Source organism: Platalea leucorodia (assembly GCF_965183815.1).
Source record: "Platalea leucorodia genome assembly, chromosome: 2".
In the NCBI taxonomy this organism is placed as follows: Eukaryota; Metazoa; Chordata; class Aves; order Pelecaniformes; family Threskiornithidae; genus Platalea; species Platalea leucorodia.
In genome coordinates this window covers 8,495,152-8,509,878 of record NC_138824.1, presented here as the reverse complement: position 1 = coordinate 8,509,878, position 14,727 = coordinate 8,495,152, and the positions used below count along the sequence as shown (strand labels likewise).

The 14,727-nt window shown below is 44.0% G+C and overlaps 1 protein-coding gene across 1 annotated transcript in view; it reads left to right on the top strand.

The window, feature by feature from the left end:
* The window catches only part of ME3 (malic enzyme 3), a gene marked incomplete at its 5' end in the record, with an annotated part of 133,370 nt that overhangs the window by 100,029 nt on the left and 18,614 nt on the right, over nucleotides 1–14,727 (top strand). The window lies entirely within an intron of this gene.

The following is a 14,727-nucleotide window of genomic DNA, read 5'->3' as shown; positions in this document are numbered from 1 at the left end:
ACCACAACCTCAGTGCTGTATGTGCACCTCTTGCACAGCATTGAGTTCTTCTTTCTGAAAAAAGAAAATATATTAAAATCTCCATGACTACTGGAGAGGTTACCATAAGTGAGAACAACTGTGAAGGAAAAAAATAATATTTGGAAAGCCCCAAGGTCCTACACAGCTTTTTCTGCCTTTCCAAAAGCAGCAGATGATATTGATAAGGAGTGGCAGAGAGCTGCAGTCTGTGCCTGATGAATAGGCTGCTGCCTATCTGTATGTTGTAGGGTCTTTTCTTCACAGCTGCAGGAGCTAGGTTTGAGCTTCCCTCTTTCTGTGTCTCCATCCAGCTCTGTGTGTGTGTGTTCCTGCCTAAATGGAAGGGAGTGGGTGGTACGTGTGTTCATCTTGTCTCCCTTGAGGTAGGAGGCATCATGTCCAGCGTCTAATGACAACACCTACCCGTCCGCTGAGAAGCCTGTCTTTACGTAAGGTCTGACTGCCCAGCTGGCTGTGGGTGGAGGGATGTAGGAAATAGGGGCTGAAATGCTGAGGGCCACTCAGTCACAGCTGACGGACCAAGTTTTGAGAGGGATGAGCGCGTCATGGAGAATTTCAGCATCTGTGGATGCGGTGGCTCTGTGCAGCATTGTGCTGCACCCTGTGCATGTGCAATGCTGCTGTTAGGACAGGAGTCTCTCCTTTGCTGTTCGGCAGCATGGTGTAGACATGTCCCGTATGACAGCTGGCCAGTACATCATCCCGCCCAGCTGTGGTTGCCCACTTACTGTGTAAAGATACTATCGCTCCTATATCTGTGAATATGAACACAATAACACTGCCCTGCCTGTTGGATTAAAAATACCTAAGGATGACTGCAGATAAGAGAATTTTGTGTTTGTGCTCTGGTTTGTCCTTCTCCATATTTGATAAGAAACTTGACTGAAATGTCATTTGATTGCAGTGTAGTATTATGTTAGAAGCTTGTGGGTTATCTAGGGGGAAGAAATTCTTGGAGGCTAGAAAACCGGTGAAACACAACTAGGAAATCACAAGAGGCTCTACAAGTAGAAAAGATTTAAGACTTGTCAGGGTTGATTTGTGGGGGTTTTGTTTTGGTTGTAGTCACTAATTAATCCTTCAAGGAAACTATCCCACTTCCTTCTGGCCAGGAGACCACAGGGATATTGCAGTGTTGGTGTTGATGATAGAATGGGAACAATGGAATGAAAACCCAGATGATGGTCTCAACCATCATAAATTTGGCTCTGAGATTTATGCTTGTGGTGTTAAATGCAAAGCTCATTGTACTCACTGCTCCTGCGATGACAGTGACAGGGCCAGAAAGACAATTTGCCTTTTCTGTACTGGCTGCTGCAGAGGAAGGGCTGGCTGTTATTTTCCTGTGTTTAGTTTACATGAGCTAATCTCCACATTGGAGGGAGAAGACACTCAGCCACGAAACAATGAACTCTTATCTTGTGAGGAGGTGATGTCATGTTTAATGCTCTCATGCAAGTAGTGGGAATCAAGTTCCTGGGGCCCCTGTCCCAGCTTTTGTATTCCTCTTAGCCAGGTTGAATTGCTTGAACACGGTAGGCCCCGTTCTCTGCAAAGTAGGGCTGGGAAATTCCACTTTGCACTTCTCCATTCACATCTGTAAAGTATTTGGAGACCCTTGAATGAAAGGAGCTATTACCCTATATTATCATCCTGACCACCAGCATACTTTAAAGCCTTATTGGAGTGTGATCCTCTGTGAGCTCTGGGCTGGTGAATAATGCTGCTATCAGCCTGGGTTTGGCAAACTTATATGAAACAGATTCACTTGGTCTCAAATTTCCATTGGAATGACTGGATGCAACCCAGTAGGAGCTCTCAATTCTGTTACGAAAGGAAGCAGAAATGGTTCAGAAAGTCAAGAACATGCTGCTTTATTGTAGCCTGCTTCCACATGTGAGAAAACCTGCAAGTACGGACTGCTGTCATCTTCGGTCTGCTGTGATTTCTTATGCAAGTCTGTAATGTAACGTGCAAATTCAGTTATTTCGGGAGGAACCTTTTGGGTTGCCACAAATCTCTTGCAATTTGGGGGTTTCCTTTTCAGCTTGATGTTCATGTAGAAATGCTGTCTGCTTCCTGAGGGTACTTCAGCTTCTCATGGAAACCATTTGTCGGTTCCTCGGCAGGAGTACCCCCCCACCCTGTCAAATCACTGCTCGCTCAAGGGACATTTGTCACTGAAGTGGAATGTGTCAGAGCCCACAAGAAAGCCAGGGGAGTGAAGATTTACTCTTGTAATGGAATAATAATATCAAACAGATGTCAAATTTCTATAGCTGGAGACCCCTACAGTCGGCAGAAAGGGCTCCTGGTCTCATAATAGCCACCTAGTAATGAAACGAGGAGCGCATCAGAGGGTTCAGAGTTAGCGCTTACAGTATTTTGAAATAAAGTGTGACTTCTGGGCAATTTTAGAAAGAAAAGCCCTATCTGAAACAGCTGCATAAATTTCTGCATTTTCCTGCTGCCTAAACCTCCATTCATTACTCTTTCACCTAAAACACATGAAATGACTGAGCTCTTTAATAAGAGCTCTAAACCATGCATTTTGCTCCTCTTGGGAGGCAACTACGTGCAATATTTGGCCCGTTGAGCCCAGCCTATGACTGAATGAAGCAGCCTGACAAATTGCTGTTTTCTCACAATGAGTAACAGGCTTGGTATGGGAAAATACACTGCTTCGGTTTTCCCTCTCCTCAGTTAGCATGGCAAAGGGCAAGTCAGTCTTGTTCTTGAACTGGTACATTTTTGTAGGATAGAATAAATATTCACCTAAAGTGTCCAAGGATCATAACTGGAGTAACTCACAGAATTTCTGGGGCTTGCCTATATGAGCAAATCAAAACACCATGGGAGACGTGTTGTGCTGGGGCATGTTCTCTGGGCTCTGAAGGGCATCAGCCCAGCATCTACAGTAACAACATGCGTTAATCCTCAGGCTCTCTTTCAAAGCAAACTACCACTGGAAATTTTTTTTCTCCTTTCCTCCTAAACTGGTATAGAAACTGGAGACCAGTTCTTTATCTGTCTTATTCCACTCACCCTTCTGTAGTTTCATCATACAGTAACAGTGCAGCTTGGTGGCTCCAAGCAGCCAGAGGCGCTGACGCATGGCCTGTCCCCAAGCTCCAGCCTCCGTTTTGAATGCTGGCCTCAGTCGCTTGCCGGCAGATGCTGAGCATGCAGCCTGAGACGCTATGAGACGCAGTTCCACATGCCAGCAAACCGTGTCACAGAAGCCTCATTAAGCTGTCATAACTTCACTCCCCTTTCCTTTCCCATCAGTGCTTATTAACAGGGTGACCAGGGAATCAGAAGCTTTCTATCAGCCTGTGCCATATGGCAGAGCACAGAAGACATAAGGAGATCAAGCACTCAGTTTCTTAAAATGGGAGAAGAAGGAAAGTAACTCTGCTGAGTTGTTTTTCCTTGTGCCTGTTTTATACCTGATTTCTCTTTGCCTAATCCCTTCCCAGTACTTTTACCCACAAACATACCAAGTCAGGTCCCATGTGCTCTCCAACAAGCAGAGCCTGCTCCAAAACAAGCCACCTCTGTTTCAGCAGTTCTCCAGGGCTGTGGATCACAAATTCACCAGCACCTTTTGGAAGCAAAATCACCAGTACAGATGCCCCCATGTTATTTCTTCAGATGCTCTAGTTAACTTGGGTAATTGATCCTGAAAGACTAGACTTCAGTCTCTAAGCACCACTGGCCTCCACAAAGCCCTCACATAATACTGCTGACACCTAAAGTCCCTCCTAGACGTCTATGTGTCTGTTAGGAGACCTGCACACCATCACCAGTGCCCTGGCAGGGCTGATGGTATAGACCAACTCCAGCCTTTATGGGAATACAATGTGGATATTCTCCTTGCCCATCTACCCCATCCAGAAAGGAGAAGTGATGGTAATGGGAAGAGCCATCCCGGCTGTCCATTATCCTGGCTTGTTGTGGGATGAGCTCATCAGCCAGCTCCTATGATCTGCTTTTAGCCACTGGATGATATTTAAAGTCAAAGAACAATAGTTAGGTTTTGTTAGCTTGATTTTCTGCTACTGAGGAATGCTTGAGCTCCAGATGTGCTGCTACAGGATCTCTGTGGTAATGGACTTTTATTACCTTGCCTTCAAATCCTTTGGGATAACGCATTCATGGATGTCGAAAAGCCTTCTGCCCTAGGCTTTCTGTCTGTGCTGTCCACCTAAACCAGATTTACCACAGCTGGTTTAGAAAGCTGTAGCTGGAGAAGATCTGTTTGGGTGGAAGGCAGGTGGTGGGGCTCCATTCCTTGTTGTCTGTCAGAGGGGTAGCTCAAGGCTACACCTGAGGGTCAGCACTAGCACGGTTGCATCTCCTGCTTATGCCCTGCTCCCAAGAAGCCTTGTACCTCCAGCTGCAGTTGTTCCTCAGACCCGCTGCAAGGAGGATGATGTCATTTTGCATAAAAACACAAGAATGGCCATAGCAGCCATTAGTGCTGGTCTTAGTGCTTGGAAGTCATAAGACATGCTGCGCAGAAGAGTTGGTTGTTTTGGTGGGGAGGTGGTTTTGCTGCTGGACTATAATGAATGTTGACTATGATTTCTCAAGATTTTTTTTCCCAAGAGCTTAGTGCTTGATCTTGGCTTGATCTTGCCCCATATTCTGTCTCTAACAGTAGCTCATAGCTGGTGCCCTGGCATATGACTAGGAACAAGCAGCAAACAATCCTTGGCATACCCCCAGCTTCCAGTAATCTGAGATTCAGGGATTTCCTGCTATCTTTGTGCTTCAAGGGTCACTTTCATTTAGCACACACTGAATCCGCAGCAGGCTCTATGCCTCAGAGCGTGGTGGCTGTGTTTATGTTGGCAGAAACCTAGTGAGACTCCTACCCAATGTTAGAAATAGTCTGCAGTTTAAGAAGGTGGTGAGGCAGGCAGCGGTTCCTATTGGGTTCACAGTGCAGCTCCCTGGCGTGGGATTTCTAAACCCAGGACTTAGAGCTCTAAATTTTGTATTGGCTATAATATAAAAGTCTACAAGTTTTTGCAAAACTCCCATCTGTTGGCTCAAAACCAAATGTTCTAGCATAAAAGCAATTGCGTTTTTGTCTCACTCATGACGACCATCATAACTGCTACATCTGCTATAACAACCGTGACTTCTGTTGTGGATCCCTGGGTCCAGCTTTCACCGTGCTATGATTATCTGACAATCAATGAACCTTACCCATGACGTTTCCATTTCAAAACAAAGTAACAGATACGATCATGTTTTCTTAACTTATCTCTTCATCTCTCCTTTTAACATTAGTAAAACTATTTAATGAGTGATATGCATGGTGCTATTAAATCACATCACAGTACTGAGTGAGGCTTTGAAGGTTTTTTCCAGTGGTTTGAGAACCAGAAGGTCAACTGTTATTTTAATTTACCAAAATTTTAGTTTTCATTGTCAGTTTTTTAAGGGAAAACTTGCCTTCCTCTCAGCTATGTGGAAGTATTAAAAAGTAAAGGCTTTTTTTGATGTTAAGTGTAACATCTGTCTGCAACCTTTAAGCAAACAAATATTGCAAGCTCTCCCTGCAAACAATACTGCGCTTGCCTGGCCCCATGCCTCCTAGTAGTAAACCCATCTCGCTATTGTCTCTTTACCTATTTGGGTTTCCTCTTCTTGGCCAGAAACGCATACAAACATGCAAACAGTGCAATCCTGGAGTGAGATTTCCCAGACATGAATGACACTAGAAAAGTCTTAGCCTCCTGGGACATACTTACGTTTTTGTGTAACCTGCCTATTGCAAAGAGCCCAACAGCCACACCAGAGCTGCCAGAGCTGCTGTGAGCCAACCCAGAGGTGTGAAGGAGCTGGGTCCCCAATAACAAGAATGAGCCTGGGCCTCATGCCCTTTTTACGTGGGATGAACAAAGGTAGTTTTTCCCTCTAAGCCCCTTCTTAGCTTGGTACCAGTGTTTGCTTACTTAAGATTGCTGGTTCTGTCTCTATTTCTAATGTAGATGAAAGTATATCTTGTTCTGTGCCTTGAGTCAACCTTGGTGTCAGATGGGACAACAGTCCAGTTTTCTTCCACTCTTGTTTGTGAAAACTCAGTTTGCAAAGACCTTCTGGGAAGAACTTGCTTTTTCTCTCTCTGAATGCCCCAGCTGGCCCTGGACCCCATTTCTGCCCTCCTGAGGTCACTCAGGCAGGACCCCCTAACACTGCAGAGGCTCAGGGGTGCTTCCCCTTCATACACAAGGTAAATGCAGATTCTTAAGTCACTGCCCTCATCCTCTCCAGAATGTGGGAAGTGCTTTGCCCACTTCTAAGTTACTTCTTTTCTAGCTACATCTGTACTAGTAAACAAGAGAGGCCAGAGCCCATTTTCTGGTCGTAAGGCCAAATGGCGTTGTGGTTGCTGCTCAGATCCATACTGCTTAGCCTTATCCATACTGCTTAGCTCTCCTACCACTATAAAGCCATAGGCAAACCATCTCTTAAGGTGGTGCCTGACCAAGCTGACCCCTAAACCGTGGCCAGGAATTGTGTGGCAGGCTGGTCTGACCAAAAGCCTGCCAAGGATCATGTTAACAATTTAACGGTAAAAATGGCCTCAGGACACTGGCCAGACTCAGGTGCTTGTGTTTAACTTGCTAAAGTGGACTTTGGTTTTCCAATCCTGAGTGCTGATCACTTGCCAAGCATGATTTTTTTTTCTAGTGATGCGCTCCTTTACTGAAAATCTCATTTTTCTTGAAAATTAAAAATTTGGTTGCTGGTGTATCAAGCAGCAGTAAGAAAGTCTCAAGGACAAGGGCTAGGACAATTTGGCTCTTCTCTGCCTGGTTTTATCAAAGACTATGAGTAGGAGATGGAGTGCATCAAAGCAGACTCCTTATATCATGAATGACTGAAAGAAGTGCTATAAAATGCTAAATTTAGATAGAGATTGGAACCTCCTGCCTGTGATTCTTTCCATAAAGGAACTGGACCTTCTTACACATATTTTTTTTTCATACACGTAGGAACGTTTTATACTCCCTGCTCACGGTGAACAAAAATGCCCTTTTGATACTGGTCAGCAAAGGCACCGCACAGGTCCTCGGGCCACCCTTGAAGTTCTGACTTGTGCAGTTTTGTTCAGATGCTTCTCAAATGGTAACTGCTGCCTCATGAATTTTTTTCCTCTCTGACCTCGTGGCTTATAATGAGGCTGGATGAACTCGAAGAGGTACATACAAATGAGGATGAAAGAACCAAGTTGCCTAATGAGATTGTTCAGGCAATTGAGAAGTCTCTTGAATAAAGAAGCTAAAAGCAGTGTCATCAGGAAAACATCTGCCTCCCTCTTCTGGGATTCACGCTCTTTTGTTCCACACTTCGGTGCTCATCCAAGAGGGATGTGTATCATCCTCTACAGGGGATACAGACTTTACTAACAGCATCTTTCCTGTTAACATAGCCCAGAGATTGAGTGTAGCTCTAGGCTGATAGTAACAGCATCAGAACAACAGTACAGTGATAAACAAAGCGTGAATCCTACACTTCTTTGTTTTCCAGGAAACAGAATAATTTCTTAATAAAGATTTTTGTGTGGTAATTTTTACAACAGACTTGTTCCACTGTGTGTGTTTAGCTCCTAGAGTCATCCTTCATTAGGGTGGCAGTCATACCATTATTTTGATCAATAGTATATTATTTCGTTAAAAATCTTGTTTGTGCAAAATTTGCTAGGCAAGGTCTGGAGATCAGGCTAAAATGAGTATATGGGACCATTCTGTAATGCTTTTCTCAGTGAGGCTATTTTTACAGGAAGGTTTTTGCAAGGTATGGAAGAGAAAGACAGACTTTGCATCATAATTATGGCACAAAACACCCAAATATGCAAACTAAAGAGAGAGCAATATAATATTTGCCACGAAAGACAAGTGATTTTTTTGATGAGGAAGAACTGACAAAATACATCTTTTTGTTTCTACCTAAAATGGCTAAATTGATTCCGGAGATGGTAGAGAAGAGGGTCCCCAGATGGTGGTCTGGCAGCCAACAGTGAACCAGGAGACATGGCGATGGTATTAAATAATGACTTGTAGTGTCTCCTGTTACAAGACAGAAGTGAAGAACTGTTTTTAGAGAGAAATTAGATTCAGTATTTTATCTGAAAAAAACACGCAGAGCCTTCAGCAGAGGGTATCAGAGTTTGCACCTGACATTAACCCACTATACAACAAACCAGTAGAGCAGAGTTTGGCTTGTAACTCCAAAAGGTCTCATTTTTGCTGAAAAGTGTGTATGTGTTGTGGTGGTTGAGGGGGCATTGGCGTTAAGACATCAACCTGGATAATATTTAGTGACCATAAAAGACTTTGTTCTTATAGTCTCTCTCCATTTCTATCCAGCATGTCGGAATTGTTTCAAAACCACCTCTGTCAGAGAGGTACAGAAATGAACTGTCCAAGCATCTTTTTCCACAGCCTGCAAATGTACGATTTGCTCATGCTAAGGGGAAAGCTACAGTTCCACAAGGAGACATAGGACTGTAGAGATCCCAAGAAATGCACACTTCAGTGTGCCCAAGAGGAATGGGAACAGCTTTGAATCCAAAATCAGAAGGTCAAAAAACAAAGCCTTCCTTCTTTGAAGGCGGGGGGAAAGAACTGGGAAGAAACCAAACTGGAGATTGGCACTTGCTCTATTTCAATGTACCTTGTCAGCCTGAAATCCTGATGGTCTACATTTGAGCTTTCCTTTTAGATAAAGGCAATTAGATCCTGAGTGTTTAACTGCTAATGTCTCAGATGCCAAGAAGATGACAGAATGCTCTAGAGAAGATGAGTCACTGGCAGTCAGGATGAGATTACTGGAGGGAGCCAACCTTAGCTGGCCATGCCTTTCCTGGACTGGAAAACATTCAGTCCTGATGTGACCCGCTGCTCTTGGCTTCAAACTCTCCTTCAGGCTCTGAGCTGAAAGTTAGGAGGTGGGTCGCATGGATCGGTAGAAGCATGGAAGAATCTATGAGAACTGGCGACGAGCCAAGCAGACTGACCTCAGGAGCCTCTTCCTACCACAGCAGTTTGCAAGGTCTCTCTGCAGGGCCACCCTTAATTCTAGCAACAAATTTAAGGATATTTAAATGTCTTGGAGGGGATCTTCAGAAATCCTTGTTCAAATACTCACTTTACAATTACTTATTCTATAAAGAGGGATCCTGCACCTATAGACAGCAAGCATGTTCTAAGTGCTTCGGGGTGTGCTAAGTCAGAACCGCATTCATGTCAGATGGCACAAGTTAAACAGAACAAAATTTCTTACCTGGTTAGACAAAAGCATACCTCACTAAAAATGATTCCTCCATCAAGAAATTGTTACGTCTGGTTTCTTGATGAAAACTGCAATGTTTCCAATGAAGCACAACAATTTTGCAAAATCAGTTTTGTCAAAATCCAGTTTTCCTTTAAAAAACGTTATGATGAGGGGAGACTGGCCAGTATATTTCATGCCATCCTGAAGTATTTCCGTATAACCTGATAGGGGACCATTTGGATACCATACACAAGGGATGGAGCAGGGCAATTTCTATAGAGAAGATCAACAAAGAAATTACAGGCTTTGAAGGACAGCAGAGCATTGCAGTTGAAAGGGTGATAAGCCAGTGGCCTAGGGTGCCTGAGGTATATTTAAGATCTTCCTAACCAGCTATGATAATTAGATAACGTTAGATTGTCTCTCTTAATTGAGGTGTCTAAAGTTAGACATCTAAATTTGAGTTGGTCATCTTAGACTGTCTTCACAGAGACTCTGGAGAAAGCGGCATCTCCAGAGATGTTATCTACTTACATTTTCCATTTAGACTAGTTCAAAGTTGGTATTGGACGTACCTCTTTCTCTCTGTTGTCTGAGAAAGCAGCCAGAGTTGTCTAGCTCAGCATTACAGGGGCAACTTTTAGATACGTAAAGGTAGAGGAAGAAATCCTAGTCTGCACTGCATTTTGTTGGCTGAATTCCAGTACAAGTAGGAGCTCTTTGACCACCCTTTCCCTTTGCAGTAACAGATATTCTTCGCCTTCTCTCCTAAGCTGGATTTTTTTTAGCATTGTTGCATATTAAAGCACTTCTGTGCTCCAGTCCCACGTTGGCTACGCTTTACTTTTGGATGCTACCCAAGTACTTTGTAGAGTGCTCTGAATTCCTTTGGGATGAAACAGGTTACACAAATCTTGAGTTACTGTGCTGTGGAGGAAGGACAGTAGAACTGACTCATCGTGTTGATACTCACAAGGATGTTACCGCACATAGGCCCAGCAGTTTTGTTCATACTCCTTGCTAAGTTTATCCCTAGGCTGATCAGGTCATCCTAGGATGGAGCATTGCACACAGCCATCAAAGTACCCTTAGGAAAGAGCAGTAAGCATTAACTGGTGGATTTTGAAGATGGCTCAGTAAGTCAGGTGCCTAATTTGTGTTTAATTTCAGTGACTTTGAGCAGCACAAGTCCTTTAAAGTCCTCTCAAAACCCCAGTAAGATGGGTAGTCCTTGAGGACTAGGATCATCATCCCGAGATTCCCATCTTTAACTGTAAGTCTGAAATATTTAGTTCTTTCATTTAAAGCATCCGTTCTTAGGGTCTTCCCATGACCAATTTGTGGTCTTTATTAATGAAAACTTTAGTTCTCACATTATGCAAAGGCTCACATAGGCTCAAAAACGTGATTTATGCTTTAAAAAGCTCAGTGGACGTATTGCAGAGAAAAACAAAACAATCTTCCAAAAAATAGCTCAGTGAAAAGAGTTTGCATTCCAGCACTGTCCTGTCATACTGAGGGGCAGGAAGAGACGTGAGGTGTTTATGGGCTACCATACCTTCCTTGTGCTCTGCTTAATAAAAAATTATCAAAGACAAAAATAGAAGTAACTGTGCACTGTCTCATGCTGCAGACGAGGAATGTGACATGAGGAAAGAATTCTGTGCTCAAAGGAGAACAAAAAATGTTCAGGTTAATACTTTTGCAAGTCTGACTCCGTAGTCAGGGAAACCCACCCACCCACCCTTATGCTCTTTGAAGAGCTGGTCACACATACATTAATGCTGGCTGAGATCACTGATTTTATTAAGCAAGACAGTAATGTTACTCCCTCGGTGATACAAATAAATAATAAGACTAGTGTTAGAGAAATAGTTTCTATAGTAACTGAAGTTGCTTAAAGATTTGCTAATTCTTTGCTATGAGATGTTAGCAGATGTTCTGGATGGTGTGTCATCTCCCTCTTAGCCATGTTTTCCTTACACATTCAAATGACAGATAAGAGGATCGTCCCTTAGAAAACTGATTTTCACAGGCACTTTTTGTATTGTTTATTTGCACAAATTCCTTGGATATCCACAATGTTCATTTTGATTTCCAAGACTTTACAGAGAGAAAGAGACTTGGGAATCTTCATCTATTGCTTTTCAGAGCGTTGCTCAGCATTTCGGAAGAAATTTTGATACTGGATGCCTCCTCGATAGCTGACAGAATGCACAGTGGGGAGGCTTACAGTGCATAAGCAGTCTGTCCTCAAATACTCGGTGTAACTTGTAAGCAGCACACTGGGGACAATTTAAGAGCACCTTATAAAAAGAAATACAAAATTTCAATAGACTCCAGTTGCTGTTGAGCCATATAACGTGGCCTGTCTTATAGAGTGCAGGAAAGAATTTGTCCTGTTCAAAGTCACAAAACCAATGGGAGCAGTTGTCCAGTCCCTCTTCTAGGAGTTTTTTCCCCTTGAAGTATGGCAAGCTGGAATTTCCCCACCTGAACATCTAGATCCTGCTGAACTCCAAAGCCTGTTGGTCCCCTGGAAAATCCATGCCTAAACCTCCATATCCAGAGTGAGAGTTGTGGTATAACTACAACAGGGATATTGCACAGGGCTCTTTTCTTGCTCCTTTCAGCACACTAAACAAGACAAGAAGTTGCTGCCTTTCTGGCCAGTATGACCAGTCGTGCTTGCTTCTGTCTACCTAGAGAGGGCTCTCTGGACTCTGACATTGCAGAGTGGGGAGTAAGTGTACTTTATAAAGTAGGAGCTATCAGATGGCGCACAATAAATATAGGCTAATTTTGAAAGCAATTTTTAACCCTTCTGTGCTGTATTCTCTTTCAGGAGAGATATGGGAAACACATACAGTGGGGACTGGGCATGGTAGTCCATCTCTGATGGTACCCGGGTAGTAGAAAGATACCCAGACTGCACATGAGATAAATTGAAGATGCCCTCAGTCATTGGATTCCACATTAGCCAGGAAGAAAACCACCCACCGTGGCATGTCCTCCCTTGCAGGTGTGCCACATCCATTCCCAGCATCACCAAAGGAGAAGCTGAAGAGAGCCGAAAGGTGCCCAGGAGAAAGGAAACCACCACGTTCTGGCACGGAGCTGTGCTGTGTTCAGTCAGGGATCTCTGCACACACAGTTCTGTAACGTGGACATGCCCCGTTCTTTGGTGACAGGAGCAATGACACTTCCCTCTGGGGATGACACTGCATTGCAGACCCCATAGAAAAGTTACCACAGCTTCTGTGTCCCTGATTCAAGACTCCAAGCACCTGATTCAGGACTCCAAGCACCTAATTTTTCATTGAAATTTTTGCAAATATTAATATTATTTTGCAAATATTAAGCTTAGTAGGATATTAGGAGACTTAACTGGATTGAGGCATTGAGTTCAGTCTGAGCTTTTTATATCTAAAACAGTTATACACAGCTCTAAACTCATTGTGGTCCCTTTCTAAAAGCAAACACAGAGAATGTGAAGCATGTAAGAGTCAACCCTTTTCCCTTTTTGAGACCAGAAGATTTGTGAAGCAAGAGTTTCTCATGTTAGACAAATAAAGGAGCACAATGCATGTGCTTATCATTGTCTCCTTGCTGACAGACATACTCGAAATGGAAAATAATAATAAAAAATCTGAGGCCCTTCCAGGAGAGCCTGACTCCCCGCACTGCGAGTGCCATGAAAAGAGCTTTTCATGACAGGAGCCACGGTTCTCAAATGGAGCATGTTTTATCCAGTATAAATGTCTAGTTTAAAGCAGGGGTGTCCCCTACCTCAGATTTCAGTGGCAAAGGAGGAAAGTCTGAATGGGCGGTATGTAAGGTGATGCTGCCTCTGCACTGCTTACAGTCCCAGAGAGGCTCAGGTCTCTAACACAGTGCACCTATTTAGAGTCTCTTCACCTGCCTGCAGCCCAGAGGTTGCCAGTAGTTGCATTACTCGTTCCCTGAGCTTCTCCCACTGCCCCATCACATTTATGTGAGAGAAAAGAGTACTTATGGCCCTTTTGGATTTTATTAGCAAAGCTTTAATGCAGCTTAGAGTCATACAAAGTGCTGAAACTGTATAGATATGGAGCAAATATTACCCAATTTTTTAGAAACTGCACACTTGCCCTGATATTAGTGGATAATTACAGAAAGTTGGCAATTATTTCCTGCCTTTTGACTCTATGGGTCACTAGCTGTCATTGCGTGCTGGTTTCCTGCAAAGCAACTGAGTGGAGAGAAACACGTTTCCAAAACACAAAAATCTGTCTGTGAAATCACACTGTGAAGCGCTCAGCCCATGGGATCCTATAAGCAGTATTTTTCTCATCTCTTGGTCACCTACAGTTGAAGTGGGCACTTGGTGGTGTCCCTTTGACTGATGTTCCCTTTGCAGTCAGATTTGCTATATTGCAACACGGCGGTTGCAATATCCATTGCCAAAGAGCATCTCCTTCACTTTGAGAAGTTCATCCGTAAATACGCCAATGAAAATTTGTCATACCAATAGTCTAAAGATGCATATGTGTGTATATATATATATACGTAGGTATACAGATTAAGAAGCCCTTGGAATTATGAATACGATTTATTCTTGGTGACTCCACATTTCTGAGTGTATGGACATTGGGAAGCGTGTGATACTGTTTGCTGTTACTGTGATGCATTTCTCTTATGATACTTTTATCTAGAATCATAGAATCGTTCAGGTTGGAAAAGACCTTTCAGATCATCAAGTCCAACCGTTAACCCAGCACTGCCAAGTCCACCATTAAACCATGTCCCTAAGCGCCACATCCACACGTCTTTTAAATACCTCCAGGGATGGAGACTCAACCACTTCCCTGGGCAGCCTGTGCCTGACTACCCTTTCACTTTTCCTAATATCCAGCCCAGTCCTTCCCTGGTGCAGCTTGAGGCCGTTCCCTCTCATCCTATCACTCGTTACTTGGGAGAAGAGACCGACCCCCACCTCGCTACAGCCTCCTTTCAGGCAGTTGTAGAGAGCAATAAGGTCTCCCCTCAGCCTCCTCTTCTCCAGGCTAAACAACCCCAGCTCCCTCAGCCGCTCCTCATAAGCCTTGTGCTCCAGACCCTTCACCAGCTTCGTTGCCCTTCTCTGGCCACGCTCCAGCCCCTCGATGTCCTTCTTGTAGTGAGGGGCCCAACACTGAACACAGGACTCGAGGTGCGGCCTCACCAGTGCCGAGTACAGGGGCACTGTCACCTCCCTGGTCCTGCTGGCCACACTATTCCTGATACAAGCCAGGATGCTGTTGGCCCTCTTGGCCACCTGAGCACACTGCTGGCTCATGTTCAGGCGGCTGTCAACCAGCACCCCCAGGTCCTTTCCCGCCAGGCAGCTCTCCAGCCACTCCTCCCCCAGCC